General features: G+C 40.3%; 1 long non-coding RNA gene and 1 pseudogene across 1 annotated transcript; one reads left to right on the top strand and one right to left on the bottom strand.

The window, feature by feature from the left end:
* Positions 1-285: 285 nt before the first annotated feature.
* Positions 286-4783, bottom strand: LOC124106470 (uncharacterized). Its single transcript, XR_006856078.2, has 3 exons — positions 2992-4783; positions 2161-2250; positions 286-1799 (listed from the first exon to the last, which is right to left on the bottom strand). It is a non-coding gene; the product is annotated as an uncharacterized LOC124106470 (long non-coding RNA).
* Positions 4784-22693: 17910 nt separating this feature from the next.
* On the top strand, positions 22694-26876 carry LOC124106467 (keratin, type I cytoskeletal 10-like; annotated as a pseudogene).
* The last annotated feature ends 376 nt before the right edge of the window (positions 26877-27252 follow it).

Here is a 27252-nt window from a genome sequence, read left to right as displayed (position 1 = left end):
TGCTTCACCGGCTTGGGGTTTATTTGGGGGATGAGGAGAATCTTCTGGAACTGAGTAGTGGTCACGGTGGCAGAACAGTGAGGATATAACAAATGTCCCTGAATTGTATGCTTTAAAAATGGTGCATGGTATGGTGTGAACGGTGTGTGACTTTCACCTCAATTTTTTTTTTAAAGAGAGAGTGAGAGAGGAAGAGAGAGAGAGAGAGAGAATTTTTAATATTTATTTTTTAGTTTTCAGCAGACACAACATCTTTGTTTGTATGTGGTGCTGAGGGTCAAACCCGGGCTGCACGCATACCAGGCGAGTGCGCTACCACTTGAGCCACATCCCCAGCCCTCACCTCAATTTTTAAAAAAAAATACGTGTAGATGGGGGGGGGTAGAGAAAATTGGTCCTGGAGGGGGCAGAGAAATTGTGGGGTGGTCACCAATGATTCCCAGGCAAGTCATGAGTTTCCTAAAACCAGGGACCCCGGGGGCGCTTTGAGGTATAAAAGGAGACCCTCTCTCCTCTCAGTGAGAAGGTAACAGCATGACAGCTTCACCCTCATCAGGGGCTATAAAGAAGAACCAGCATCCACAGCCTAAAAAGAAAAATGGGGCAATGGGTACAGAGGCAGCTGGAAGGAGGACCGGCCACCCTCACAGGAGCACTGAGAAAGGCTCAGCATCCACCCACCTGTCCTTGATATGGACTTCGCCACTCATTCCCCAAATACCACTAAGTGCCCAGCTCTAGGTCAGCACTGCCATAGGTGTGAGGGGACGCTGCAGCCATCTGATCCCTGGCCTCATTAAGTGAACCCTTTGGGGACCACAGCGTTCCCACATATTGCCTGGTACGATTTGGTTTTAATAGAATGCGTGGCGCAGTTCACCAAGTGCAAACAAAAACTAATAATGCCACTCTTCCTCTCTGGTTTTTAACACATGTTGATCACATTCAGTGCCTGGAGGGGGATGAGGGAGGTACACGGGACACAGTCAATGGTAAGTCAGTTCTGAGCAGAGACCTGATGTGCAAAACCAGCTGTTTCAATTAAAAAGTCTGCAGGTAAGCCCAGAGTGAGGAATGGTGCAGGCCCTTGTTGCAGACAGAATTCACCCAAAAGGTGTGTTCCCAGTGCCTTTAAGGGACTTCACCTGGGCTGCATGCTGGGGACCCTGTGATGGATATGTGGACATGGCTCTGCCTTCAGGGAGCTTGTGGTCCAAACAGGGAGAAAAATGACAAGGTGAAGACCCGGAATATTAAAAAAAAAAAAAATTAAATTAAATTAAAAAAAAAAAAGACCCAGAATATGAGGCCTGTGAGCTAGGAATGGGTGTTAGGAAAAAAAAATTAGGGGTCAACAGAGTAGCCTTGTTTTGTTGCACTTTTTCCAAGTTTTCATCCCAAGCAGAACCACGTACATTAAGTCACCATCCCAAATCCCGATGAAGGGCGGAAATTAGCTAAGGCAGCATCCACCAACTGGGCGGCTCTCATAAGAGAAATGCATTTCTCACAGTTCAGGAAGTCATAAGTCCAAGAACAAGGTGTACTGAGGGCTGATTTCTACTGACACCTCTGATTGGCTTACAGGGGGCTCTCTTCTTCCTGTATCTGTCTTCTTTCTCAGAGTCCTAACTTCTCCTTTTAAGGATGCCAGTCACCCTGGATCAAGAGCTACCCCAATGCTGGGTGCGCGGTGGCACATACCTGTAATCCCAGCAGCTCGGGAGGCTGAGGCAGGAGGATCGCGAGTTCAAAGCCAGCCTCAGCAATGGCAAGGCTCTAAGCAACTCAGTGAGACCCTGTGTATAAATAAAATACAAAATAGGGCTGGGGATATGGTTCAGTGGTTGAAGGTCCCTGAGTTCAATCTTTGGTACCAAAAAAAAAAGAGCCATCCTAATACCTGCATTTTAACTCACCTCTCTAAGGGGCCACATCTTCAAAGCACAGTCATGTGTCGGGGTCCTGGGGATTAAGACTTCCACATAAAAATTGGAGTGGACACAGCTCAGTCCCTCACAGGCCCTGAGTGCTCCCAAGGGCTTGGATGCCTCTCACGCCCCTCACTGTGCTGGCTCTGATCACCCACGCCACTCCCCATGGACCACGTGCCTTTTCCCTGAGTCTGGTTGACTCTGACTCATTCTCAGTTGAACCCACCTGGAGCCTTGGAGGGGCTCAACGTAAGGTTGCAGGCAAGGGAGGTGGGAGCTCATTTGAACCAAGCACTTCGACAGCTTTCCCGATCGCCTAGGCAGAGGACAGGGAGGTCTCAGGAAGAGGCCTCAAAAGCAACCAGAGGGATGGGAGGTTAAGCCAAGGTCACCTAAAAGCAGGGTCAGTGGGGGCCATGAGCCCCAGACTCCCTCCACCCCCTGCACAGCCTCTCTTAATGGCACTTGTGCTCACTGTCATCTGGCCCATGAACTTCAAATCAAGTTCACGTCCCCTGCCACCTTAAAGCTCCTTCAGGTCATCCTGAGGGGCAGATCTTCAATCCATTTTGCAAAATCAATGGACCAATGACTATATGTGTGGAGGGGCCAGAGCGTCCTTTAGTTGAACCCAGAGTCCCGGGTACAGTCCCTGCAGCCCCCCACTGAGGAGCAGAGGTGAGGAGTGAGGACTTCCCCCGACATCTCCTGCTCAACTGTCACCCGCACTCCTGGGTCTCCTGGCCTGTGATCAAAGGTCCTCCTCCTCCAGGACCCAGTGGCCTTTCCTTGATGTCCAGTACTCTGAGCTGACCCAGATACTCCCCTTCCAATCTCAGCCTTCCACGACCCTGAGCTTCCACTCACCCCAAGGCCATTCACACCTTTGCAGAGCAAGCCTGATTCAGCCATGAGCCAAAATCAGACGAGGTGTGCCCCATTCTTAAAGGCAAGCTCCCCTCTATCCTTCTTCATTCGCCCGGCCAGTCCATCCACCCAGCCGGCCACCAAATACTTCTTGATCCAGGTGTCCTGGATGCCAGGCACCATAACCCACCTGAGCAGTTACAAAGGTTTACGAAGCACTTTCCTGGCCCAAGGAGCTCGGAGTGTAGTGAGTGGGTCCAATGGTCAAGTAAATGTCACTGCAGTCCAGTGTGGTAGCTGTATTCACCGTGGGAGGCCCTAGGGAAGCTAGAAGAAATGACCTCCTGTGGAGGCATGGAAGGCCACAGGGTGAGTTGTACCTAGCTGAGTCTTGATGAAGATTCAGGCTCCCAGCACATTAGTTCATTTTCGGTTACTATAATGAAATATCTGAGACTAGGTAATTTTATAAAGAAAAGATTGATGATTTAGCTCATAGTTCTGGACATTCAAGGGCATAGTTCCAGCCACAGCTTAGCTCTAGGGGCAGAGACTAATGTGAGAGGGAGATAGAAAGCCAGAGAAAGAAGAGAGGCCATTCTTAATTTTTTTATAATAACCCTCACATGAGAATTAACTCAGGGGTCTCATACAAACTACATCAATCCCTTCAAAGAGCAGCACCCCCAATGACCTAAAGACCCCTCACTAAGCTCCACTTTGTAAAAATCCCCCCATTTCAACACCGCCACACTGGGGACCGCATTTCTAGCACATGAACCCTTGGGGGACACATTTAAAACATATCCAAACAATAGTGCCTAGGCAGGGGTGCCAAGGCAGAGTGCTTAGCCAGTCCCCAAATCTGGGGACCCAGGCAGAAGTAGTAGCTATCAGAAAGACACAAAAGTGTCAAGGTCAAGGTGCCTCTCTCCCCAGCCAAGGGAAGGGAAGTCAGGTGTAGCGGGAGGCAGGTCATGTGCTGTTGGTACAGGGTTTCTTTGTCCAGACAAGGAAGACCTAGACACTTGGGGACATGGGGAGCCAATAGGGAATTCAGAGGTGGAATGAGGTTTGGGGAGGACACTGTTGATGGTCAAGTACATCCTGGAGGCTCTGGCCCAGTGGACATGCAAGTGATGTTTACTAAGGAGCAAGTTAATGCAGAACTTGTCCACTCCCGAGTGACGTAACTAGAGTAGTGAAACAGAGTCAGAAAAAAAGAATGGTGCAGAGAAATAAAATCTTCTACTTCAGGAGGCTCCTACTTAGAAAAAACTTTTGGATATAACCATTGTTGTGGTAGTTTACTTAACACTACTATGTACACAGTGAACAAACTTAGGTCCTATTTGAAACATCTAGTCTTTCTAGATGTTTAGAAGTACACAAAGAATGTTAAAAGTAAAAGTAGTAAATAGAACATTTTGTAGATTAAAAAAAGAAAGGAAGGAAGGAAGGAAACAGAATGGAGGTTGCCAGGGGATGGAAAGGAGTTATCATTTAATGGGTATGAAGTTTCACTTTGGGAAAATGAAAAAGTTCTGGACATGGATATTGGTTATAGTTGTATAATTATATACATTTAATGCCACTATATGCCTAAAAGGCGGAAAGATCACAAGCTCAAGACCAGCCAAAGCAACTTAAAGAGGCCCATAAGCAACTTAGCAAGATCCTGTCTCAAAATAAAAAATAAAAAGGTAAAGTACCCCTGAGTTCAATTCCACTACAGAAAAAAAAAAAGGCTAAAATAGTAAATTTATATCTTGTATATTTTACAGTAATATATGGAGTGTCCGAGTATACTTAAGGGAACTCTTCTTGCATGTATGGCATTTTCCCACTGTTACTTTATTCTGCATGATCAACATTCCCAAAAGCCTACACACAAACTTAGAAAATAATATGGCAGATTTGATTCTAAAGAGCTTCCTTCTTGAGGAGATAAATATATTTCTTTCTTTCTTTCTTTCTTTTTTTTTTTTTTTTTTTTGGTGTGTGTGTGTGTGGGGGGGTGCTGGGGATTAAACCCAGGGCCTTGTACATACAAGGCACTCTACCAAATGAGCTATATCCCCAGCCCTTGAGGATTTATATTTTAACACCACTACTCATTCTCTGATAGTATTAATGCCTAAATAGAATTTTGGGATTTTAGTAGGGCATGGTGAAATGTACTTGGAAATTGCCAGACACTTGGAAGGCTGAGGCAGGAGGATCAGGAATTCAAGGCAAGCCCGGGCAATTTAGTCAGACTCTGTCTCAAAATACAATTAAAAAGGGCTGTAAATGTAGTTCAGTGGTAGAGTGCTAAGGAAGCCCTAGGTTCCATCCCCAGTACTCGTCCCCCCTCCAAAATAGTCAAATTATATAACAAGATTTCCCATGAATACCTATCAGGGCATAAACCTGACCAGGAGTAAGCAGCCAATAGAGCAAATGATCCTATGACCAAAACCCTATGGTTCCACACTTTGGTTCATTCAGGAGTATCTTTTTAAAAGCAAACAGAAACATTGATGGGAAGGTGAATCCCTCTGCAGCCCTTAGTCACCAAGTACTCCAAGAAAGATAAATGTGCCCAAAGTTTAAGAAAGGAATAGTTGGAACTAGAAAGAACCACGTCTCTGGATTAGAGAAACAGGGTATCAGTACTGTAAATGGTCAAACAAAATATTATAAGAGTGTTTAGCCATGGCTAACATACTTATGAAGCAGATTCTACACAAATTCCATTCACCTAATTGTAGTCAGGACCAAGTGAAACCTATCACCAGAAGGAACCTGACAATTTGACATCCACAGAGAAGAAAAGGATCAACTAAGCCAAATCATTCCTAGACTCATGTTTTGAAATAGTAACTGACTATCTAATTTGTTTTATTTCCCAGGACTTTAAAAAAAAAGTTAAGAAATCTTTCAATTTAATTTTATTTAACTAAAAGTAAATGGAAAACAAGAGATAAAACAAATGACTGCAAATACCAGGAACAGTGTCAACGACAATGCCAACCATATGGGAAGGAAAGAAACAGATAAGAAGTAAAAATCACACGAGTGAAAAATAGATATGGATTTTCTACCTACTGTATCAAAGGAATTCATACTCACTTTGTGACTTACATAATGTTACTGACGGTAAAAAAGCAAAATAAAGCCAGCCATGGTACTGCGTGCCTCCCAGAAACTCAGGAGGCTGAGGCATGAAGATCACAAATTCAAGGACAGCCTCAGCAACTTAGTGAATCTTCATCTCAAAAGAAAAAAATAAAGGCTGGGCACAGTGGCACATGCCTGTAATCCCAGCAGCTCGGGAGGCTGAGACAGGAGGATTGCAATTCAAAGCCAGCCTCAGCAATGGTGAGACGCTAAACAACTCACTCAGTGAGACCCTGTCTCTAAATAAAATACAAAATAGGGCTGTGGATGTGACTCAGTGGTTGAGTGCCCGAGTTCAATCACCAATATCACACACACACAAAAAAAAAAAAGATAAAAAGGGCTGGGACAGCAAGGAGCGGTGATGCATTCCTGTAATCCCAGCAGCTCAGGAGGCTGAGGCAGGAGGAGGATGAGTTCTAAAGCGCCCCTGGGTTAAATTCCTGAAATCCTAGCAACTGCCCCCCCCCCCAAAAAAAAATTACTGCACCAAAATCCCTAAGGCAAGAACTCAGAGACATAAGCCTACAACTCAAAACAAAAAGACACCCAAAACACTATTATGTCAATTTGAGGGGTTTTGCTGATTTAATTCTAAAGGAAAAGCTTTGAAACTGAGTTGAATTTAGGATGTGTAGGGGTGTAGGAAGAGAAATAAGCCAAAACCTAAAACCTGCCTCAAAAGAATGTGAAGAAGCCAGCCTATACTTTATTTAATAGTTTAATTAATTAATTACTTTTGGTAGTGGTGTGGTGGTGCAGGCCTGTAATCCCAGCAGCTGGGGAGGCTGAGGCAGGAGAATCTTGAGTTCAAAGTCAGCCTCAGCAACAGAGAGGTACTAAGCAGCTCAGTGAGACCCTATCTCTAAATTTAAAAATACAAAAAAGGGCTGGGGATGTGGCTCAGTGGTTGAGTGCCCCTGAGTTCAATCCCTGGTACAAAAGGAAAAAAAAAAAAAAAGAAAAGAAAATGAGAGCTAAAGCTATAGTTCAGAGATAGTCATATGTCTTATACATGCCAGGCAAGTGCTCTATGTATTATTGTGGTTAAAATTATAAAAACAATAAAAGTTTGAGTCTTCCATCTCTACCTAGAATGATTCTAAGTGCTTTATGTTCATTTAAGAAAAAAATCAAGTTCCATGATGTTCCCAGAAATATAAAATTTATGTCCACTTTACAGATTTGGAAAGTGAGACCAATGAAGCCTAGGAAGAACAACAGGAATGTCCATACCCTAACTCCTCCAGGTTTCCACTGCATGCTCCATGTCAACCCACCCCACACCTACCAAGGGATTAGTAGTTTGTAGAAGACGGTTCATATTTCAGGCCTTCATTTTGTTTGATTCATGTCTATCCTGATAAAATAACTTACTGCCCCTACACTTCACTCCTCATCTCAAGTCACAGTGGCTGTATCCTTGTCCCAGCCCTGCCACTATGAAACAAAACCTGTGACTCTCTCAGTTATGTCCCTTCTCCAGGTCTCCCCTCCTGATACTCTATGGCTCTAATTCTCTGTCTCATGAAAGAAGTTCTTCTTAAAACTGAAGTTCTCTCTAGGTCCCCCCAAACTCCTTTCCTCAGAACTCCTTGAATTAGAAATCTGATCAGATTTTGGTATCTTTCATTGACTGAAAAATAATGTAGTTTTACAGATTAGGTTTTATTTTAGTATTGACTCAAACAAAGAGAATCATTTATCTTGCCTGTTAAGTGTAAGCTGCTTTCCTAGGTGTTATGAGAAATATAAAACAGAATGCTCAAGGAATCTTAAAACTTTGAGATAAGAAATGCCAGAAATGTACAAAAGATGATAACCTGGATGCAACTGGTTGCAGAGTAATGGACAATTGAGTGGAAAGAGGGCAGGGTTGATGTGCAGTGTCTGTGATCAAGGTTGGATGTGGAGAAAGTGTAGTCTGTTTCATGCATGCTTAATGAACACCCCACATATAAATGGGTGGAGGCATGATTGTCATCTTTCTGACTGAACTCTGAGCTCTTTGGGGGTAAGATTCATGGTTTCTCCACATCTATGTTTTTCAGAACTCTTAACAGTTATTTGTACTTAGTAGACACTCATTTGCTGGAAAGATACCTACATGAATTGCTTTAGACTGTTTTTAGCAATAGAATTCTTTGCCATTTGGATTGTTCATTGATTTGAAACCTTTCCAGTTACTCTATCCTTTCCCACCCGTTTTTCTTCTTTCTAAATGTGACATCAATTTATGTTCCTAGCTGAGCTTTCTACAGAGTTTCCTTTGAATAATTTCAATGAATGTGTTCTATGGGTATAAGGATGCAGGACTCTCTGCTGTCTCTATTTGCCAAAGGCTTTTTGAAAAAAAAAAAAAAAAAAAGGTTCGCAGACTGCATGACCCCATTCTTAATACCCACGTTCTCAGGCCCTCAATAAACCTGAATATAATTATTTTCCTTCTGAGAAACATTACACACACATGAAGTCCCAGGAGATGCTCTCATTCTACTTAAGTGAAATGTTTGACATTTTGAGTATTTCTGCTATGTCTCATTCACCCTTCGTGATGGTTTTTCTCATCCCAAAGTTTTCAAGGTTTCTTTGTTATCAAATTAAAGTTACAGAGATTTTAAGACCCTCTGGAAGCAGCCCATTCTTGAATTTGTGTCTTAGTGATGTCTAATTTATTATTAAGTATTTTTGTAGATAATACTTAGCTTTGGATTCTTAGCCGATTCATCTTCCTAACAAATCTCAGATTTTCAATCCAAAGATAGGCATCTTCTTATCCATTTCATACTCCACATGTCTCTGATTTTCTTTATCTTACCAGTATTCTGCATTTGGGAGGGTGGTATTCTCTCTCTTTCCAGATATCTCAATCCCTCCCACCCCACCCTACAGCATCCAAATTCAGTCTTAGCATGTGGTGACATGTCATTCTTCTAAGGAAAAGGAATTCTGCAGAGCAGTCACTGAGGGTTTAAAGAAAAGAGTACCCCAAGTCTGGGACTATCTCTAACAAGCTGAGTTGACATATTTCATGAAACACAAGGCTAAGGCTTTCTCCTCTGTAAAACAAGAGAGGAAAACAAAAGCAAGTCTAGATTACTTTCTAATGCTGAAATTACCACAGTCAGTTAACATTTACTATTTCCTTACATACTGCAGGCATCAGGCTGAAGATTGGATGGGATCATGGGATTACACCAACTCTATTGAAAGTAGGCACCATTGTTATCTGCATTATATCGTGGGTGCTCACAGAGGTAACTAATGTGGGTCTGAGAATGGAACTCAGACAGCATGTCCCTTGAGTTACATATTATACATCACATTCTCTTATCAATTCATCTCCTACATTTTTATACAGGTTGGGCATGTGACTTCTGTAAGTAACAAAATTATACAAAGACATTAAAGTAACACCCATTGCTGTGGTTTGGGTGTGATCTGTTCCCTAAAGCTTCCTGTGTTAGAATCAGGGTCTCCAACAGAGTTAGACTGAGGTGTGGTGGGACATTAAAGAGGTGGGGCTCAGTGGGAGGTGATTAGCTCATGGAGGGCACCATCCTCTTGAATGAATAAATAGTTTTTTTTTTTTTTTCCCCCCAAGAGAATAGGTTAATTCTCTGGAAACTGGATTAGATCTTTCAGGTCTCACAGGATTGGATAAGTTTCCACCAGAGTGGGTTGTTATAAAGTGAGCCTGGAACCTCTCTGTTGATTCCCTGCACACATGCTCCTTTCACACGTGATTGCTTCCTACCCTTCACTTCTCTGCCATGGTATGTTATAGCACCAGGCCCTCACCAGAGGCTGACTCCTTGTCATATCATGTTCCTGGACTTCCAGAACTGTTAGTAAAATTAATCTCTTACACATCACTAGCCTCTGGTGTTTTGTGTAGGAACAGAAAAAAGACTGGGACACCCATATTGTCAATTTTTTTTTTCTCTCCCTAAATGACTTGATAGGGAACCAAGAAGCTCTAGCCTAAAACACAACCATATTGCATAAGTGTGCACATTTCATATACATAATTTTAACCAATATCAAAATCCAGAGACATATAATCTCACTGTGTAATATAACCATTATGTTATTATATTATCTTGCCAGAAGAGCTGCCTATGCATTGTACCCTTTATGAAACAAGGCTCCAACCTAACAAGGGCAGATGTAGCTCTAATGGCCAACCTACTCCCCACTCACACAAACTGGACCCCACAGAAGTATCTCCTCTGTTGCTGAATAGAGACCTTTCCTCTTTCAATCCCGCCCAATGTGTGGATTTAGCAACATCTGCTGCTGCTATTCTCAGTGACACTCCAGTCACCCCTGCCCAACACTGAGACATCAGTCTTCAACCTGGGAGCCTCTCCCTCTCGGGCAATTCTCCTGGCAGCAGCCTTCTTGTCTCAAAGCCAGCACATTGGTTTCTTCTCCACTTAAAGCCCACTAATAGCTCTGCATTGCCCTAGAAATAAAACCCAAGCACACTTCTACTATCTCAGAGGCCCACTGCTCAGCTCTTCACACTTGTAATATGACAACTGTTTTTCGTTTTTTTTTTTTTTTTTTTTTTTTAACCATCTGTCAGACTAAGCTCTTTCTCACGTGGGACCATTGCACACACGGGCCCCTTGATTTTGGAATTCTCTCCCCACCTTCCTTCTACAGTTGGCCTTCTCATTTCTCAATCCTGAACTATAACACTCTTCCACAGAGTTCTCCTCATCCTCATACTTAACTTGCTCTGATCCAGTTTCGTCTCTTCATGCTTCATTAACTTCCTTCACAATACTAATAATCGGTATTATTTCATTTTATTAATCTCTGTGTGTATGGGGAGGGTGAACTATCTTCCCTCAGTATAACCTAACATGCAGGAAGGTAGAAGAAGCTTGGCCTTGTCAAAGATCTACCTCCAGCACAGAACTCAGTCCAGCTCAGGTTAGTCAATAATTACATGTTAAATGAATAAAAACATGACCGCAGATCTTGTCAATGCCACAGTCTGGCTGGGCACAAATGCCGCAGTGTGTCTGGCTGGGCACACAATCACGAGCCACCACACAGCTTGTAGATTCAAACAGCAACTCTTTATTCCCGAACTCACACCAGCCGTCTACAATCACGTTCTGGGGAAATCCACGTTCTCTGCCCAAATCCACACCCACTGGGCTTCTGTCTCCCAAAATATATTGTCTGAATCCCGTGAGAACTCAAGGGGAACTCAGGCAGCAGGATACGCCCTATCCCCAGGAGGAATAATCTTAAACCTTAAACCTGGAACCTAAACTGGGAACGCCCTAAACACGAACACCCTAATCCGCCCTGGTCCTTGAGCAAGGTCACCTACATTCAATGTCACTGCAACATGGGGTACGCTGGCAAGGAAATTGTCATACCTACTTACTTGGCTAATGGCTCCCAGCATCTCCCCCCTTCTGATTAATTAAACAACAAGCAATGTGGCTTAAGGACCGTGCCTGGTAGGTTGTCCAATTCAACATATGGTTCTTACCCGTCATCGGAAAACTGACCTTTAGGCGTCAGCCTCCTGTCTTAGGTTGATACCACTGCAATTGGATCATACCCGTCACTGACTACCGGTCCAGCATACAGCCATACTTGTGGATAGGTCTATGCACCAGTAGGGGGGTGAGGTTCTTTGCCTCACCTCTGTTGGCCCCCAAATTTGGCCTTGGTGCCAGTGGGGGAGTGAGGTTAATGTGGCTTAAGGACCGTGCCTGGTAGGTTGTCCAATTCAACATATGGTTCTTACCCGTCATCGGAAAACTGACCTTTAGGCGTCAGCCTCCTGTCTTAGGTTGATACCACTGCAATTGGATCATACCCGTCACTGACTACCGGTCCAGCATACAGCCATACTTGTGGATAGGTCTATGCACCAGTAGGGGGGTGAGGTTCTTTGCCTCACCTCTGTTGGCCCCCAAATTTGGCCTTGGTGCCAGTGGGGGAGTGAGGTTAATGTGGCTTAAGGACCGTGCCTGGTAGGTTGTCCAATTCAACATATGGTTCTTACCCGTCATCGGAAAACTGACCTTTAGGCGTCAGCCTCCTGTCTTAGGTTGATACCACTGCAATTGGATCATACCCGTCACTGACTACCGGTCCAGCATATAGCCATTGGCCCCCAAATTTTAGACCATCACTAGCAGAAGGGAGGAGGATACAGAAATGCCACGACACCAAGCCAATTGACGGCTCCTTGTCACTTTAAGAAAAAGTAATCTACTGGGAAAGAGGACAAAGATTAAAATATAAGTAAAAGTTAATGGCTTAGACAAACATGATTGTGGGTCCTTGATTGATATTAAAAGAATGGAGCCTGGAGATAGCCTTCTGAAAGGATTGATATGACACCCCTACTTGGAAGGTACTTCAAAAGTTGTGTCTGAGCCCACTAGCTACCAAGTGAGTGAAATCTTCTGTGTGACTAACAAGGGCTAGCTAATTGTTAAAGAGTTTTCTCTGAGGCCTGTTGGTGGCTGGAGATCTTTGAGCATTTCCCCGACACTCTGCCTTCCTTTCTACCTGTTTATATTCACACCAATTTTTACAGATCTGTATTCAATACCTAAGGTACATGAGGTGAAACCCTGGAAATGATCAACAATAACAGAGTAGACAGAAAATTCAAAACAGATCAAATTCCTACTGGTAAATCCACCGTTGAACACCTTTATTACATCTGAGTGACATTTAAAAGAGCTTCACACTTTAAGTTGCTCCCGATTAGGTTACTTGAGATAAATGAGGTTCTCAAATAATAACTAAAGGTATTAATATACAAACATCTACCTGGTAGAGATTTAAAAAATAAGATGACTTTGTATATATTGAGATATTAAAAACATATGACAGATGTAACAGAAGAGATCTAAGGTGGATTGATATTAAAAGGCCTAGTGGAAATCTGGTGTCTCTTATTGGGATGGAACATGTGTTACGGCTGTTGAAACATGTGAACTCCCCTGTGGTGAGCTGGTGAGTGAAGGTGTAAGAAGCAGTGTTGTCTGAGGAGGGCACAGCCCAGCACGTGAATCTTAGCATCCAATGTGCACAGCCAAAGGACCCCCTTATTTCTCAAGGTTTCTGTCCTGCTCTCACTCACAATGTCCCAGCATCCCTTGCTGATGAAATACTGGAAGATGAGTAAAAAGAAGCAAATATCTTTATAATCCTTGGGGCCAGATCCCTGTCAGGACTTCTGCCTAAGAAAGTGAAGTAGGGAATGAGAGAGAGGGGGTTTAAGGGCAGAGCTATGGTCTAGCATCTGAAGCTTCCTGTCTACTGGCATGAGTAATGAGGAAATAAAACACAGAGCTGTACCTGAAGTGGGAAGACTCATTTGGTTTCTATTCTGCTCCCCAGTCTGGAAGATGGTGTTCTCAGAGGGGCTAGGGAAGAGGCAGAGTCACTGAGCTGCCTGTGTAGCAGCCAAGGCAGTAGAAAAACAAGTTCCCACACTGGGCAGAGTCCTCCTGATGTTAACCTCCAATGCAGCTACCCCTGGTCTGTTTTTTTTTTTTTTTTCATCTTAAAAAAGCATGTCAAATGACCTAAATCCAAAAATAGGGCACTTCACGCTCAAGACTATTTTAAATAGCATCTTTTTTTAAAAAAAAGAAAAAAACCCTACATTTCCATTTCTGTGACTCTCCCCCCCACCATCCCTTGAAAACAGAAAATACCATAGCTGGTTGTCATTCAATCTAAAATCAGACACCATGCCAGCTGGAATCCTAGGTCTATTTATTATGTGCACAGTTCTTACATTAACTGTTTGTTAAAGACTGATTTCACCACCACTGAGATACAATAAAACTCAAGGTTCTTTCATTTTTTGCCAGAAAGATTGATTTAAGTGTGACCCATCTGAAAAATGCTATTCAAAGACAGGAACAGAAGTACTATTCAATAACTGATCCAACTGTATTTCTGAAGGAATCAAGTTTAAATCTAAGTTAGTATCTAATGGATTGGGAACAAGATAGAAGTAAATATCTATGACTTCTGCTCTATTTGCATATCAGGTCATTTATAAATTCCCAACGTTCTACAGTCTGTAGCATATTTAGTCAGTTAGGTGCACAGACACCTGGAAAAGGTAATCCAGTAGGAGCAGTAACTTTTCCTCCACTTGGGAAAATTGCTCACCTTGGCTGTGTATGACAGTTTCACACGTAGTACAGGTTGCAATTCACCCAGAGAGTTTTAGAAAAAGTAGAGAATCAGAGTTTCCAGCTCACATGCCTTTATAAAAGTTCACAAATTTGTCCTTACACAGCTCATAGATGGCATACAATGCCAACACGATACGTGTGTTGACAGGTATACATGCGATTGGGCCTCTTCCAGATCTACAGACATGATAGTTTTCTCTTCTACAAGATAGGTTCTGCTGGATTGGTTTTTTCCAGCCAGCCCCGCAGGCTCCTCTCTTCTCCAAACATAGGGTATCTATCACTTATTTCAAGGTCTTAAATGTAGGTCAGCTGCGTCTTGATGCATTTAGTTTGGGTCCTTCGTCACCATGTCCCTGGAACACAGCAGGGTTTATGCCTTCCCATCAGCTGTGTAACTGGGGCATTTCCCCAGCACATCTCCAACTCCAACCTGAAGCCCACCTTGTCGGAGTCTCAAAGGCAAAGAATGGGCCTTTGATTAATATGGGATGGAGTGGAGTAGATGAGAAGGAGAAGGAAAGGAAGGGTATGATGGGTGAGAAGAAAAGAGAGGCCAGGGGATGGCAAAGCATTGAAGGAAAGGGGAAGCTACTGAGGAACAAAATGGCTATCTGGGAACACAACACAAAAAGGACCTCAAATAAGAAAAAGAGGGGAATGAGGAGTCAGCCAAAAGACAAAAGTAGATGGAAAATCGAGTCATGGAGACAAAAGGTGAAATATTTTCAAGAGAGATAGATCGATCCCAAAGAGGGGACCCACTGAGGAAGTCTTCCCCTTACCAATAAAAGGCACAAACAAATGAATTGAGCACCTAGGGCTGAGTTGATCAGGGATAACATCCTCAAAAGCTTTCAGAGAGCTAAGTGCGGTGGTGCACACCTTTAATCCCAGCAACTCAGGGGGCTGAGGCAGGAAGATTTCAATTTTGAGGCTAACCTCAGGAACTTAGCAAGACCTTAAGCAACTCAGTGAGAACCTGTCTCAAAATGTTTTTTTTTTTTTAAATGGGGGCTGCAGGGCTGGAATGTAGTTCAGTGGTGAAGCAATCCTAGGTTCAATGCTCCATACCAAAAATAAAGAAAGGAAGGAAGGAAGGAAGGGAGGGAGGGAGGGAGGGAGGGAGGGGAAGGAAGGAAGGAAAGAAAGGAGGGGGAGGGAGGGGGGAAATTCTGAAGAGGAGGCAACTTCCTAAAATGCTGAGGAGACTACAGGAACAGAACTCTTGAGCTGTGGATAGTGAAGCAGAAAGTATCTGACTATAGAGTAAAAAGAGGGTAAACGTGAGATACTTGTACCTTTTCTTCAGTGTACTCCACCACATGCATTATAAATAATAATAAAAAAACTAAATTACATTTTTGTTTAAGGATGGCTTTTTAAGTGGGCCAAGTGTAATTTCAGCAGATTTATGCCCAAAATAATTTCTCTCCTTTTTCTTACCAAGAACTGAAATTCCTAACATAAGGAACAATCTCTCATTTCACAATTAAAAGGAAAACTCAAAATGCAAATACCAAGGTTCTCGAAACAACATACGGTGGTTACGTTTCTATTAGTATGGATGAACAATATCATATATCCTCCCTAGACAGAGAAAAAAAGAAGTTAAAGACAAAAAGTCATAGCTCCAAGAAATGCAGACATATTTCAACCTAGAGAAGAGGAAGAAAAAATAGAGTTGGAGACACCAGTGACAAACTATCAGCTTTACCATCTTGTCCAAAAGCAACTCTATCCAGTTTCAAGTCTGCATAGATATCTAGGATCAATGCATGCTCGGATACTGCACCTGAAAGGACCTCTGATCATGAGGCATGCATGACATTTATTAAAACCAGGGCCAGTGAGAGTCCCATAAGATTGAAGGGCACATAAAAATAAGCTCAACAAAGAAAAACATTCTTTAAATTTTTACCTTAAAATTCCATTTAGTTCATTTATACATAGAAAATGTCAGCCTATACTAAAACAGACCTGCTATAATAACAGATTCCACCCATACCACTGTTATTTGCATTTCTGGACGGCCTTTAAAACCACAAATCCAAGTCTAATTAAATATCCATCAGTGAAAGATCATGGTAAAGAATGTAAGATCTAGAGACAGACAATCTGGTGTGAATTCTGGCTTGGCTACTAACTTATTAGTTGTCTTACTCTGTGTATACCCTATAACCACTATTAAGTGTTAATTCCCTCCTCTGTATACAAGGGATAGTATCTGGTTTACAGAATAAAGTGGGTTACATGAGAAAATGTACATAAAGCCCTTAACACAATTTTTGGCACAACAAATGTTAAATAAACATTAGTAATGAAAGTTCTTGTTATTCATGCTATTCTTCTGCTTAGAGCACCTTGGTGGTATCAATGTGATAGAATGTAACAATCCATCCCAATATAGACTGTGGGGTCTTCATTCTTGAAAAAAATTTTCAATTAACTAGCCAATTAATTAATTTAAAAAGCCTAACATCTTATAACTCTATAAATATTCACTTATTTATCTACGTTTTAAGACCAGAAAATTCTACTTAGCTCCACATTTAACCAAAATGATCAATATGGGAAATATTGATAATATCTGTGAAAGACACAAAAAAGTTTGATAGCTTTTGAATATGGAAGTTGGAGAATTCCAAAGCAATAGAACCTATTGAATTAATTCAGACATATATCATGAGTTCACCATTGTATTCCCTAGGACTTAGAGTAAAAACCTGATGAAAAGGGATTAATCTCCATAACTGGTATTACCAGCACCTGGAAAAGCCAGTTGCATAAAAGGATTAACAGAGCAGTTATGCATGGGGCTAATTGCTGTGATTTATTTTAATGACTATGCTGGGACTAAGGACAATCCTGACAAAGTTAGGAACCTCCAGAAATCCAAGCAAAAGGAACCCTCAGGAAGTTGGGGCAGAGTCTAGGCTGGGTACAGGCAAGACCTACATGCCTAACCTCTTCAAGGGCAGGAAATCTAGTCTCATTAGTTCTTTTTCTTTTTATATTAGAGTGTTTTTAATCACAAAACAATGATAATAAAGAAAGCTTGTCCACTCTGAAAAGGGAAATAAAATCCCTTATGTACTTAATAATTTTCTAAGTCACAATGCTGGAAAATACAATATCAGGTTACTTCGAAAGAGTCATTGTACTAAATAAAGCAAAGGCTCAGAAGATATACCTGTGTTCAAATCCCAGTGGAGCCCCTTTATAGAATAATTTGGGGCAAATCACTTACTTTAATAACTGTTTTAAAAAGCTACCTCATAAAGCTGATATCAGGATTTAATGAGAAAAATGCAGGTAAATGCTTAGCACAGGCCCTGGATCATAAAAAAGTCTGAATAGCTCTATAAACTCAATCTTAGAACTAACTTTGCAATGTTATCTGCAAATTTGTGTAATCCAAAAAAATTAAATGGTCTTTGGGCATTATCAACCATCAGCCCTGAGGAGCCAAAAAGATTATGATAAATTTCCCCTTTACCATATGTTACATTTAAATAATGATTTAAATCTTTTCCTCTGCAATTCCAACCTCTCCCAAAGTGATTCAAAGAAGGAGTTTCATTTGTTATGAAGCATTTTTTAAAATCTCTAAACAATAAAATTAAGACATTAATTTAACTTCATAAGACTTTTCCCTTAAATGTATATATATATATCTCACATATATTCACTTAAAGTCATCAGAGTAGGGGATTATTACTTTCTCTATGAACTTTAACCTCAGTGTGCACCATTTCTAATCTAAAATTTTCTCCATTCTATTTAGATTGGCCCAAACTCCCTAGCTAAAACTTAACAAGAAGTTATATCCAAACGTGCCAATGGTCCACACGCAGCCATCCGTGAAATTATTGATTTGGATGAAAAACACAACTGGACCTAAAGGAATTTTTTTAAATTTATGAGGCAGGAGAAATAGCCACTGAATTTTTGACAATGTTTAATTTCAATATTTAACACTGGGGTCTGTAGAGTTTGATTGGTTGGTTGGTTTAGTACTTTCAGTTTTTACTATCTTATATGAAAACTAAAAAGAGTATTATATTTCTGCTTTCTATTCTATATCAATAACTTCTCCTAATGCAGGTTATTTGTATTGAGAAATTGTCTTTCACAGAATGAACTTAACCAAAAACAGAAACCTATGACAGGTCAACGAAGTTTAAAAGTTAAGTCGTGTTATATTTAATCCTTAAATTACATCATACTTATAGGCTAGCTAACCAGAAACCCAACCGGAACTTTCTATTCTCCTAATATATGAAAATCAAATTTTAGATTAGAACCACAGATTTTAATGGTTTACTAGCCTCAAGATCATCTCAGTAACTTCATGGCCAAAAAAATAACCATTAATGAAGAAGAAAAAGTGAAAGTCAAAATGTTTTCTTTACGAAACATTACATATATAAAGTACATTTATTCTAGGTATATATTTTATATTCTTTAAGCTATCTCAAAATTCCTATGTAGAATCTTAGATTTCTTAGCATTTTTACACAATATCCTCAATTCTAAAAGCATCATTTCTTTCAAAGCAAAATTAAGTTAGTTGTCTCCAACCAGTCTTTGTTTAAATTTTTGGCAATAGCAAAATATATAGGACAAAAGTTGAGAGAACAAAATAAAGGTGAAGAAAAAAGTGGGAAAAGGCATAAAGTGATATGAAAATATTCAGAAAACACTGAGTACCCAGCAGTACAGGAAGACTATAAGGCACCCTCCCTTCTATGGAAGAAGTTAAGTACCATGTTGCATTAGGAACAATAATGAAGCCAGAGTATTATAACATATTATAAAATAATCAGATGTACAACACAGGAAATGGGAAGAAAGAGATGGCCATGAAGTAGACTAATGGTGAGAAATCTCATGAAGGAGATGACATTTAAGCTTGAGTTTGAAGCTCAGGTAGAATGATTTGAATAAGCCAGCGAAAGGTAAAAAAGGCACTCCTCACCAAGAGCAACAAAGGTCCTAAATGGAACAAAGCATAATGTCTTGGTCCAGAGCGAAAAGAAAGGTCTGCTTATAATTAAAGGGTTTTTTTTAAGGAAATGCTAACATTTTCCCTTGGATCACAGATTATAATTATTTATTATCATCATATATATTTTAATATTTAATATTAGTATTATCCATATTTTATGGGACAATAAACTGAGACACAGAAAGGCTGAGTGTCTTGCTCAAGGCCACATAATCACCTCCTGAGGAGAATGCAGCACTCCTTCCACTCTACCACCCTTACCGCAGGGGCATGAGGTTGGACGAGCAAGCAACATTATAGAAAAGACTTAATCCATCCACAGAGGCTTGAGAATGCTGGTGAAGTGATGACAATACTTTTTTAAGAACATTACTAATCATGCCACAGTGAACAGGATAGAACTTAACTGACATAGTGATGAGCCAAAAAAAAAAAAAAAAAAATACTTCAGAAGCTGGTGAAGTAATCCTGAGAGAAGTGGTGAAAGCCGGATTAGGGGTTTGCAGTGATATTAGAGAAAGAAAGAAATACATCAGATATGGCCAAAGCAACAAAAAATGGTGACTTGGTGGGTGCAGGAAAAAAAGAATGAAGTCAGAAATTAAAGTATCATCCAGTGAAAAACGGATGGTGTAGTTCATTACATAGCAGTCAGACTCAACAGCTTCCCCTGGCCCTTACTCTCCTGCAAAGCCATGTTTTCCTCCTCACTGGCCATTTTCCAACTTCCAACTCTATCCTTTCATTCATTCATATTTTGCAGGCTGACTGTGGATTGGACAGTGGTCAGACTCTAAGAAACAGAGATTACAGTAAAAGTAATAATGAGAACAAAACCATTTATTAAGCTCTTATTCTATGTATGACAACCACTGTTTTAAATGTTTTATATTAATTAAACTCATTTGATCCCCAGTATAACTCTATAGGCTAAGCAAAAGTTATTATTCCTACTTTGGAGAGAAGGAGGACATAGAATCCATCAAGTGTACACCTCCTTTCCCTGCCTGTCTCCTTTCACCAGATTGATGGAATGCCATTCTGCATTCCCTCAGCCCCCTACCCATGCCTCAGATGTAGCCTAGATGACTCTGTATTATTATCCCTGATTCATATGTATGTTTGTTTGCCTCTCCAGGTTGACTATGAACTCCTCAAGGAGCAAGAACTATATCTTAGTCACCTATGTAAACCCAGGTCAAATTGCATGTGCTCAATAAAACCTGTTGAAGGAATGAATACATGACGAATATGAACAATCTGTTCCAGCCAAACTGGTCCATTTGGAGTCTCTACCAGCTTGGCATATTCACAGTCCCCACTTCCCAGAACAGTTCTCTCAATTATGTTGCACACATTGAAAAACCCCACTTATCCTTCCCAACGCTCAGCTTAAATTCCACCTGCACCATGTACCAACAAGTTGGAGGAGTTGCAATTTGTTGGGTAGTAATCTCCACTCTAACAATCAACTCTTCATTAATGCTCTCAACCACATTCCCTTTCCCTGCAGAAACTATTTCTTTAGATCATAAACTTGAAGATACAGCTATAAATTTAATTTAAAAAGGCAATTCTCAATATAATAATGAGTGCCAAATCCCTATTCTTTCAATATCTTCAAGCTTCTCAAGTTATTCCTGTTTTATTTTGTTTCCATGGGGAGAAGTTCATGGTAAGAATTAGAGACATTCAGTTCTATCAGACCAAATACACCACAACTGAGAATACATATACACATTGATATACTAAGAAAGTCAAAGTCAAGGAACCAAACTTATAATCAGTTCAACCATCTATTACATGCCTTTAGGAAAAAAATCATCACCTCTCTCAGCTTTAGCTTCCTGAGATACAAATTACAGATGATAACCACCATCTCTATCCTCAGCAGTTTGTTCCAGAGTATTTTACATTATAGTATCACAAAAAGCATTACAAAATTTCATATCATGCATTAATAAAGTTTCAATTAAATACTTCACTAGACAAACTGTTATACCAGATTCTGTAAACAGTACACCTAAGAAAATGTTTTGTTTATTAAGAAACATACAACTATAGTTCATAACTTTTTAAGCAAGTACTCTTTACCATGGATATATATTTTTGCAAGCAAATATTTACTTGTAAACTACCGTATCTAAATTCTCTTTTTCTGGTCAATCAAAACTTATTGTAAGGTACTAGAAATTAGTATTGAGATTAGATTTTTTGGTTCTTGTGCTAAGAATTTCTGTATGCTAGTCTTCATTAAAAAAATTTAATTATGAGGAATTTAGAAACAAAATAACCCAGGATTATGTCATATTTCAGATTTTTTTTGGCTATCATACTCGTGGTTATAGTTTATTGTAAGGCAAGGACACGGAGGGTTCCAAATGTCTCAGGATATGGTACCTTCTCAGTGTTGATATATATGACTATATAGAGAGAGTATTGCCAACCAAGCAAGTTGACCCAAGTCTCCATGTGCAGAAATTTTATTAGGGCTGCATTAGATAAGCATGACTGATTGATTGCCTACCTAGTAGAAACTCAGCCCCAGGTTGGCAGATACATGATACAAATTTCCCACTCTAAAATCACTTGATTGGCATTTCTGGTGTGACCAGTTTCTACCCTACATATTTCAGATTTTTTAATGTTAAAAACAATGAAATCATTAAATTTTAAATTTCTCAATCAATATTTACTTCCAATATTTTAGACAAAATATTAATATATGGGCTGGGGTTGTGGCTCAGTGGTAGAGTGCTCGCCTAGCACATGCAAGGCCCTGGGTTTGATTCTCAGCACCACATACAAATAAATAAAGTAAAGGTATTATATCCATGTACAATTAAAAAAATTTAAAAATATATATTAATATATTTTCACTCTCCAAATAAAAGATTCCCTAACACACACACATACATATAGTTTCCTAAATTGTGCTTTTTAGGCTTTTACTTCTTATATGCAGCAACTCTTGGATGCTAATTAAATTATTTCCATATGTTTTTATTTTCTTTTGGTTGGTTAAAGGTTTTTACAAGATATTCTTACTATAGCATGATTCTGGTAGTCTTCATGCTACTTGTTGTTCCAATTAATTAAAACAGTTTAAAGCATAAATTATTTAAATCTTATTTTAACCATAATTTTGTAGCTAAATTTTTTTCCCCAAAACTTTGCAAACATTCTGTGCAAACTTAATTAATGCTGAGGAAAAAGGATTTTAATAGTTGCCCAATGTTCTTCAAAAGACAAAAAGAATAATGAAACATGCTCATCTGAACTCCACCCATTTTTCAATTTCAACATAGTAAATCTCCTGTTTTTTCTTAGGGCATATTCAAAAGCATACATATTGGTATTGGTTATTACTGAAGATAATTTATGCAATCATGAGTCAAAGATGCTAAGTTGACAAAAAGAAAACCATGCAAGTAAGCAAACCCTAACATCTGAGAGGCACACCCTCTCACTATATAAAGGCTTGCCACTGTCCTTGGTAGCAGGCACTCCCTGAGCTCAACAGCATCAACATGTCTGTTCGATACAGCTCAAGCAAGCAGTACTCTTCCTCCCGCAGTGGAGGGGAGGAGGTGGAGGAGGATCATCCCTCAGAATTTCAAGCAGCAAAGGCTCCCTTGGTGGAGGATATAGCTCAGGGGGCTTCAATGGTGGCTCTTTTAGCCGTGGGAGCTCTGGTGGAGGCTGTTTTGGGGGCTCTTCAGATGGCTTTGGAGGAATAGGAGGAGGTTATGGTGGAGGTAGCTTTGGTGGAGGCTTCGGAAGCAGCAGCTTTGGTGGGGGCTATGGAAGTGGGGGCTATGGAAGTGGGGGCTATGGAGGAGGCAGCTTTGGAGGTGGCAGTTTCAGTGGGGGCAGCTTTGGTGGAGGTGGCTATGGAGGAGGCTTTGGTGGTGGATTTGGAGGAGATGGTGGCCTTCTCTCTGGAAATGAAAAAGTAACCATGCAGAATCTGAATGACCGGCTGGCTTCCTACCTTGACAAAGTTCGGGCTCTGGAAGAATCAAACTGAGCTGGAAGGTAAAATCAAGGAGTGGTATGAAAAGCATGGCAACTCAAGCCAGTGGGAGCCTCGGGACTACAGCAAATACTACCAAACCATTGAAGAACTGAAAAATCAGGTAAGGAGCATTTTAAAATCCAACTTTAAATTTAATTCTATCCCTGTAATATGGGTAGATGAATCTTAAATTAGTATAATATAGCTGTTCACTGTGATTTTCTTGCTTCCAAATAAATCCAGTCTCATCAAGGATAAATTGAATGAAGGTATGGTCATGGCAATCTTCATCCAGCATGTGTTTTGTCTGTCTTACATGATGCAGATTAACAAGAAATTTTAGATTTTAATGAACATATAATGAGCCCACAGTTAAATATGCCAGATCATTTAAAAATGTAAGAGCTGAAAAATATTAAATGAATAAGAACAAAAATATTATTAAGACTGATAACAAATAAGCCATATTCAATAGCAACATTGCAAAATCCATGAAGTCTCCTTTATGGAATTGGGATATTGCTTAACTCCAGGGAATCTGTGAATTGTACCTACCAGTTCAGAGTATATCTATTTAGAAATATTTATAGCAAATGGAACAAATACAGGGGTGAGCCAGTCAAAAGTTGGTTGAAACACATAAAAATCACTAAGTATAAAAGAGGCTAATACATTAATAGGATTACATATAGTTAGTTTTCAGAAAGGGATGACACAGAAATAGAATAGTGTAGAAACTTCAAGATAGGTTTTTAAATTTAAGTTTGTGGGTAAGCTTAAAATATTTTATATTTAAAAATAATCCACACAAAAAGTTTTTGGAAGAGAACAACATAAAAATGCAGCTTATCTATGCCACTATAAAAGCCATATTTGCATCTGACCTTTTCTTAAATGACTGTTCCTCCTGATCCTCAACCTAACAACGGACAACGCCAACGTCCTGCTTCAGATTGACAATGCCAGGCTGGCAGCTGATGACTTCAGAATGAAGTAAGCTAATTGAATGTGCAATACTATCAATACAAATACATCAATTGTTTATAATAGTGACTTTAGATGCCATAGTAGCATTTACATTTTCCTGAATTCATTCAAAGTGACAGAACTGGAATTATCTGAGAAAGTTTCAATTTCAGAATTACCTTCCTGGTAAGCTTTAAAGGAAGAAAATGCATTTAAAGTAATTGCTAATCTTCCTATGTGAGTTAGTATATGGTAAATATTACAAGGACATGAAATCAACTCTAAATTTTTTAAAGTCTTTTTCCACATACAACTCCTTCTTAAGAATTGTATCCAATATATGCATCATGCTTGTTGCAGGTATGAGAATGAGGTAACCCTGCGACAAAGCGTGGAGGCCGACATCAACGGCCTGCACAGGGTGCTGGACGAGCTGACCCTCACCAAGGCTGATCTGGAGATGCAGATCGAGAGCCTGACTGAAGAGCTGCAGTACCTGAAGAAGAACCATGAAGAGGTGATACAAAATTATATTTCCCCCAATATTTTCAAAAGGTTCATTGTGGTCATGGTGCAGTCATTAAATCTTTTTTTGTTCCTCAAACAGGAAATGAGAGACCTTCAGAACGTATCTACTGGTGACGTGAATGTGGAAATGAATGCTGCCCCAGGTGTTGATCTGACTGAACTTCTGAATAACATGAGAAGCCAATATGAGCAACTTGCTGAAAAGAACAGAAAGGATGCTGAAGCCTGGTTCAATGAAAAGGTAAGTCAACCACCCTTCACAGTGAAGCCCATGTAAGTTCTGTTGTCATGTCCGAGGTTTCTCATATTTTCCCATTTTTACAATTCCAGAGCAAGGAACTGACTACAGAAATCGATAACAACATTGAACAAATGTCCAGCCACAAATCCGAAATTACTGAATTGAGACGCACGGTTCAAGGTCTAGAGATTGAACTACAGTCCCAACTGGCCCTGGTATGTTAAGTCTTGAGACATGACTTCCATTTTATCATAGAAACACAGAGCTGAGGATAAGAAAGCAGAAATAAAACTGGAACTCTATGCTAATGGAGGAAAAGAACTATTAGTATCAGTATGAAGTGCTGAGATTGAAATGTTGCCATTACATAAAACACTAATTTTATTCATTTCCCTTTTTCTCCAGTAGTATCTTATTAAATAATTTGATAAGCTTCAGTATGCCAATTGAACAACGAGGTCATTAAGCAACAACAAAATCCTCTTTTCAGAAACAATCCCTGGAAGCCTCCTTGGCAGAAACGGAAGGTCGCTACTGTGTGCAGCTCTCACAGATTCAGGGCCAGATCACCTCCCTGAAGGAACAGCTGCAACAGATTAGAGCTGAAACCGAGTGCCAGAACGCTGAATACCAACAACTCCTGGATATTAAGATCCGACTGGAGAATGAAATTCAAACCTACCGCAGCCTGCTAGAAGGAGAGGGAAGGTAATTGGAAAACTGGGGAAAAAAAAAAAATCCCAATTGTTTTCATTCAATATTATGAATAGCAAGGCTTATCCAAACTCCCAAGGAAATGCCAGAGGATGGGAAGAAGGGAGGTGTAAGGAGGAGGCAGGGTACCGAAAAAGGAGTGAATGAATCTCAGGGCTGTGTGTAGTTAAGTTTGTTTTAAACAGTGGGTTTTAAAACACGTGCTTGGCAGTACTGTATTCTCTCAAAACCTTGGCTTATCTACTAAAATAACAATCACCAGAGAGGGAGCCACCGTTTTCCACTGTTACAAGATCACTGCTTAGGACCCTCACCCCTCTTAGTTCCAGAGGCGGATCCTACGGCGGCGGCAGCTACGGGGGCAGTTCCGGCGGCGGCCACGGCGGTAGCTTCGGTGGCGGCAGCTCCGGTGGAGGTGGTCACGGCGGCAGTTCCGGCGGCGGCGGCGGCGGCCTCTGCGGCAGCTTTGGCGGTGGCAGCTCCGGCGGAGGCCAGAGCGGAAGCGGAGGCTTCAAATCCTCCTCTTCCGGGTCCGCTGGAGAGGTCTCATCTAAGGGACCAAGGTCAGCAGAAAATCTCTGGGGTAATCAGAATTAGTTTTAACTCTACGTGATGGTTTTAGTGCTTCTTCAGCTCTAGGGCTGTTTTTAAAAATGAAAATCTTAGGGTTTTCATTTGCATTTTTTAACAAAACGCACTTTTGAGTAAACATTGATTGGATTATTTTTAATGTGAAAATTTGAATTTTCCTTTCTTAAAAAGTGCAATATCGTTTTTCCTTTTGAATATTTGCATGTTTATTAGCAAGGATACCTACAAATTGCTTAACCTAAATTCTAATTTATTTATTATTATTCACAGATACTAACAAAACCAGAGTAATCAAGACAATTATTGAAGAAGTGACACCTGATGGTAGAGTTCTTTCATCTATGGTTGAATCAGAAACCAAGAAGCACTACTAATAAGTAGCATCAAGACGAAAGAGTCTCCCTTCGCACAGGCCATTATATAACAGATGCATGGCAAAATGTTCAACACTTCTGTCTTAATGGTCTGTGGAAACAGGTTCACTCCTTGAAAATAAGGTGTCTAAAAGGTGTTTTGTGATTTCTGTAGTTCTTCTTTTCACTTTGCCAGAAAGTGTTTTTTCATGGAAAAAGAAAAAAGAAAAACTTTCTGTTCTCATTTACTAATGAATTTCAATAAACTTTCTTACTGATGCAAACTATCTGAATTTGTCAGAGTTTTTCTTTACTTAATCTTGTGGGTATGCTCAGACCAAATTAATCAATCTCACTGAATAAAAAGGTTCAGAAATCCCCAGTCTTATACTTTCTTAAAGATATGCAATATGTAGTAAGCTCCCATCTCTCTTGGCTTTAAACTATTTCAGTCCTGGAAGTTTAAAATATTTCAAATAAGACCCAAAAAAATAAAAATGGAAATTCCACATTTTCTGATTGTCTACTCACATTTGCCTGCCCTTATTCCTATATTACTTCATTCCAATTGCTATATTGCTTAAAAGATACTTTCCAAACTTAACCAGCCCAGTAAAATATCAAGGCCGGCAAAATTACTTGGTGTCTATCAGATGATGCCAG

Source organism: Marmota monax, unplaced genomic scaffold (assembly GCF_021218885.2).
Source record: "Marmota monax isolate L192 unplaced genomic scaffold, Marmota_monax_Labrador192_F-V1.1 WCK01_AAM20220418_F8-fsc00714, whole genome shotgun sequence".
Taxonomy (NCBI): domain Eukaryota; kingdom Metazoa; phylum Chordata; class Mammalia; order Rodentia; family Sciuridae; genus Marmota; species Marmota monax.
This window is presented reverse-complemented; position numbering and strand designations above follow the sequence as displayed.